This window comes from Poecilia formosa, unplaced genomic scaffold (assembly GCF_000485575.1).
Source record: "Poecilia formosa unplaced genomic scaffold, Poecilia_formosa-5.1.2 Scaffold458, whole genome shotgun sequence".
NCBI classification, from domain to species: domain Eukaryota; kingdom Metazoa; phylum Chordata; class Actinopteri; order Cyprinodontiformes; family Poeciliidae; genus Poecilia; species Poecilia formosa.
Window position 1 is genome coordinate 174432 of NW_006800397.1, and position 5827 is coordinate 180258.

Here is a 5827-nt window from a genome sequence, read left to right on the forward strand (position 1 = left end):
CTGGGAAACCAGGTAAAACTCAGTAATTATTCATTTAAATATAGAAACCAGGTAAAACTCAGTAATTATTCATTTAAATATAGAAACCAGGTAAAACTCAGTAATTATTCATATTATTGTAGAATCTGAATGACAGGCAGTCAGGATTCTGAGTCTGAGGAAACGTTGAGTTTTACACAAAAACACCTAAAATGATCAAAGTAATAAACTGGACTTTCTCTGCTGACTCAGAAGGTTCTAATAGTTTTGAGTTTTTAATTCTTGTTTAGTTTTAATTTGTTGTGACTTTTTGTTAATTCAGTTTGTTTTAACTAGTTTTTAGAGTGTCGTTGCTAGTTTTGAGTAGTTATTATTAGTTAAATATTGGTTGGTGTTAAATGAAGACAATAACAAAATTACATTAGAGCTACTTAATTAACTTGTCTTGACGAACTAAAATTTAGTTAACTAGAAAAAATCATGTTGAATTAAGAAGCTTATCAGTTGATTTAAGGCAGATTTTAGTTGTTAAAGTAACAAAATTTGTTATGTTGAGTAAAAAAAGCAAAAATAAGTTCAGAGTGTTTGTCAGACTAACATAAACTAACTTTTCAATCTGAAGCGATTTGGGTTAATTTATTAATGTTATTTTAGTTAAACGTCATGAATTCAGGTTAGTATTTGTCTTTTGCTTTCCATTAACAAAATAAAGTCATGTGGTAAGTTTTTGAGAGTAGTTTCAGTCTTTGAGTTTTAGTTTTTCATAGTTTGGTTCATTTTTAGGTGCAGAATTTAAAAAGGTCAACGAATTGTGCTCATGTTTACATCGACTGGTTAAACAGAAGAGACTCATTTTGAAAAATGTATTTAATTTTTGTTGATCAACCGGCTGACTCTGGAGTTTTATTCCAGCTTTTGCTGTTTTACTTTCAGCACATCAGTTCGAAAGGCTAATAAATAGATTCATAAACCAAGGATGTTATCCATAAATTCATTTTAGTTTCATAAACATTCAGTTAGTTTCTTTCCTTCGATTAAAGCACTTTTCTCCGTTTGGTGAATTAGTTTTAGTTGGCAGTAACCTCTGGGCTCAGGTTGAGGTTTTGGAGCGTTTCCAGCTGACGCTCTCCTCCTGATGGATGGTTCTGTAACTGAAGGTCCAACAGGACCAGAACCAGAGCCAACTTTCTCTCTGCAGCGACCCGGAGGAACCCAGGCTTACATAAGCTCTCGGCTCCTATTAACACAGCAGTCACTTCTAACAGGAGCGCCGAGGTCCAGGTTCTGCTGGCCTGCAGTCTGGATCTTTCTGCTCTATACGCTGTTCCTGCAGCGCTGGGAATAACGTCTCGGTTCCTTCCTGACTGAAACACGAAACCTTTGTTTACTTCACATTATCTTTAAATGCAAAATGAAAGGAGGAAATGTAAATCTGTGAAACAATTAATCAGATTAATAATGATTAATCGATTGTTTAAAAAATATATTAAAAAAATAATCATAATTGATTAAGAGTTAATTGACTCAAAAATGTGTTTGTGCGTTTTTGTATATGTTCCTGGTTCAAATCCTGTGAAAAAAATCTTCTGTTGAGATTTTGCATCCAATTATTCATCAGTTAATTAACAAATTAATCCCCAAATCAGCCCAACACTGCGTTTATGTGAAGTGCAGCAGCAACATGTTATTATTTTTTAGCTGCAGATGCATCTGATGTTACAAATATGCATTCACTGAAGGAATCAGATTTTTTATTTTAAAAAATGTATGGAATAATTTGTTTGCATATTTTCTGACATTGTATAAAATAAGCTTAAGTGGTTACATGAAAATCTGCAGAAAGTGGCATTTCATATGATTAATCGATTCTTTTGATGATTAATCATGAGAATAATCGATTAATCATCAGGAAAAGTCAGCTGAATATTCGATTACTAATATGTTCTGTCTAACAGATGCATCTCCATCAGATCCTCTGTGATATAATGTAATTGCTTCATTCAGCAGATTTTGAGGATGATTTGTGGTTCTGCAGCAGAGATCAGACATCTTGCTGCCTGGCTGTCAGAAACGTCGCTGCGTCTCGGACCTGATCCCGTCCGTCAGCGGGCGCTTCAGGCAGTAATGTGTTCCAGCCTGGCCTTTCCCCTGGAGACGCTCTGAAAAGTTTCTGTCCTCCTGGGTTTTTTCCCTCTGAACTTCGGTCCGTCTCAAATGATCTCACATCCAGGAAACCCAGCAGTCTTTCTGCACCGACTTGCTTTATAGCTTCCTGCTTTTCTAAAACAGCTTCAGGTTTCGCTCCTCCATGTTTCGTGGCTGACAGCAGCTCTCTAAGGAACCGTCAAACCGTCCGCCGGGGCCGTTCGGACCGCGGTGCAGCCTGAGGTCATCCAGCAGGAAGACTCGGAGCGGCGCGGATGTTTCAACAAACCGTTCACTCTGGATAAAACTGAACCTGAAACGAGACTTTGGTTGTTCCCAGTCTGGACTTTGACTAGACAAACCTCCAACAGGTTTAGATTTTTCTTTGCACCACATTTCAGACTAAGATTGGATGGAGAACAGCTGAGATTCTCACCTGGACTTTGACTAGACCATGGATCTTGAGGGGTATCAGTAGCAGGAGTTTGAAACAATTGTGTAAACAATTTTCATTTGAAAATCAGAGCTGCTCACATCAACTCAAAGCTTCTTTCTCATTAAAACAACTTTTTCTTCTACTTTTAGGATGTTATTTTGGTTAAAATGCGTCTTTATTCTGATCATTTTGAGTATTTTCTCATAATTAAACAAGATTCTCATAGCCTGACCCTGATATTCTCTTGTACACCTCAGAGAAGGGTATCCATCTGCAATAAAAGACATTTTGAAAATATTTCATTTACAATTTATAAAAAAAAACAAAAACAAAAAACAGTTACAAACAGAAATTGGATCTGGTATGAAAAAACTCTGAAATTTTGTTTTAAGCCAAATTGCCGAGCCCTAGACCTTAACACTGGGGATTTTCCTTATGATATATTTTTAAATGTTAAATATTTTTTTAAAGATGTAATCTGTTTTCTACCATTTTTATGAAATATAAGTGAAAATAATTAATTGAAATGTTATTTTCCACGCTCATCCTTCTGGTTGGCCGCCAGTTAAATTTATCAAACTGCAGCATAGCAACTAAAACCAGGAGATGCACTGAAAAAAACTAAATCTGACCAAGTATTTTTGGTCTAATTTTAGTACAAACATCTTGGTAAACTTGAAGTAAGCAAAACTAAATTACATGTAGCTTTCAGAATGAAATAGAAACTTGTTTTAACTAAATAAGAAATTTTCCGATCATATAATCTGCAGTGGAGCTTGTACTTTTTAATCAATATTAAGGAATTAATGACTTAAAACAAGCTCTGATATTTTCAGGTATTTAGTACACTAGAAACCAAAAGTTCTTGGCATAGTTTTGTGTTTTTGCAGTGAATGAGGCAGTATTTATGATAAATTAATGTAATAATCATGGAATAGTGAATAAAAGTGAGGGGAAAAAACGTTTTTAGAAACAACAATTTGCTGCTTATAAAACTAAAAGTTTGGCAAAACATTATGACTCATATTGGGAGAGGGAAATATTAAAGTGCAAAAACTGAAAACTGGTTGTGATTTGTTTGAAAAAGGAGGTTTTACATGTTTTTAGACAAATACAAATTAAGCATAATCTTTTACAGAAGCACTTCTCCGGTTTTCTCCAAGTCAGACATTTTGTGAAACCAATGGTCCCGACCATAAAAAGAAATACATTTCTTTTTTTATGAGCAACTAATGTTCCTAAATTGTCTAACAACTCAAAGGCCCAAAACCTTTCGGGAAACGGATGAGGAGCTCAGCAGTGAAACACGGTCAGGGAGTCAGGGACCTTTTCAAAGTTTTGTCAAACAATTCCCATGAACCGTTTGTTTTTGGTTTATCTGGCAAACTGAAGAGCTAAGTCCGCTTTAACCCGACTCCAGTCCGCTTTAACCCGACTCCAGTCCGCTTTAACCCGACTCCAGTCCGCTTTAACCCGACTCCAGTCCGCTTTAACCCAATTCCAGTCCGCTCTAACCCGACCCCAGTCCGCTTTCACCCGACACCGGTCCGCTTTAACCCGACTCCAGTCCGCTTTAACCCGACTCCAGTCCGCTTTAATCCGAATCCAGTCCGCTTTAATCCGAATCCAGTCCGCTTTAACCCGACTCCAGTCCGCTTTAATCCGATTCCAGTCCGCTTTAACCCGACCCCAGTCCGCTTTAACCCAACTCCAGTCCGCTTTAATTCGAATCCAGTCCGCTTTAACCCGACTCCAGTCCGCTTTAACCAGACTCCAGTCTGCTTTAATACGATTCCAGTCCGCTTTAACCCGACTCCAGTCCGCTTTAACCCGACTCCAGTCCGCTTTAATACGATTCCAGTCCGCTTTAACACAAGTTTAGTCTCTCTCTCTCTCTCTGTCTCCTACTCTCTCTCTCCTTTGCTCTCTCTCTCTCTTTCTCTCTCTCTCTCTCTCTGTCTCCTACTCTCTCTCTCCTTTGCTCTCTCTCTCCCTCCTTTTCTCCCTCCCGGTCAGTAGGGGGCAGGAGTATTTTTATCCTGTGAAGTGTGGTGTTGAAGTTGCCCCTGAGACCCAGAACAAGCTGCCCTTTGCTCGCTCTGCCTCTCACCTTCCCTCTCTCTGCTTCGTCCAGATCCTCTGTTTCTCACCACCTTCACATTTTACTGTTTTGTTTCAGTCTTTCTCTTCTGTGTTGGATTTTAACGTGTTTTACCCTCAAAATGAACTTTATTCATGTTTTTCCTGAAGTAGTTTGTTTCCTTGGTTTATTATTTCTCTGTCTCTCTGCAGTAATTTCCAGTTTTCACCGGTTGGGAGTCTTGCATCTCTTCCTCCGGTTCTGCAGGATTTATTGACTCAGGCTGGTCACAGTTCAGCTCTGGTCCAGTAGCTTTTCCCAGACAAAGGTGAAACTTAAAAGCCCTCCCTGCATGTTTGCTTTGTCGTCCTGCCCGGCTCCAAGCCGCTCATCGGAGGCCGAACTCCGCTGAGTAATCTCCGTCACATAACTCTTGTCCGGGTTTGTTTACCTAGCGCTGCAGCAACAGCGGCGTCTGCAGAAAGAGACGCAGCAGTTTGGGCTGATTTATTCTCCCGGCTGATGGCTATCTGATGCGGCTGGGACGTGAGGGCCATAAAATCAAGCGCTCCTGTGAGTGATTTCCTCTCCTACTGGACCGTTTTCCCGCTTTGATCTGGTTTTACTGATGGCTTTTCACCGAGGACGTTTTGTGTTCAACAGATCCTGGGGTTCAGATACGACCGGGTCGCAGTTCAACCGTTTTACCTTTTTATTTACGTACAAAACAATCTTAGCTTGTCATTCTGTGCTTTAAAAGCATGAATTCATGTTTGTTTGAAGCTAAATGACGCAAAAACTACAGTCAGTTAGATAAAGTGAGAAATGATTCTGTGACTTTGGATTCAAGATTTTCTGACCCAGAAATGTTTTTTTTTTTTAACGTTGAACATTATTTTTGGCTCTTTTGAGGTTCCGTAGAGAACAACCAGCACCATGAGCATAAATTCAGTTTGAAGTGAAAGTTGGTACTGGAAAAGCCTGAAGAGTCGCAGATGGATCCCACACGTTGTGTTTTTGTTTCTCTCTCTGTTGTGGACGACTTTATGTTTTGTAATGTGACAAAATGTGGGAAAGTTTAGAGTGTGAGGATAAATATTCTTATTAAATCAACCAACCGGCTGTGAGTCCGTCCAGCTCCGACATGTCAGGTCGATGGTCCTCTCCTTTACTTTTTCTTTTTTTTT

At 38.9% G+C, this 5827-nt stretch overlaps 1 protein-coding gene across 1 annotated transcript in view; it reads left to right on the forward strand.

Annotated features, from left to right (window-relative positions):
• Positions 1-5827, forward strand: part of fgfrl1a (fibroblast growth factor receptor like 1a) — a 15670-nt gene that overhangs the window by 1236 nt on the left and 8607 nt on the right. The gene's annotated exons all lie outside the window — the stretch shown is intronic.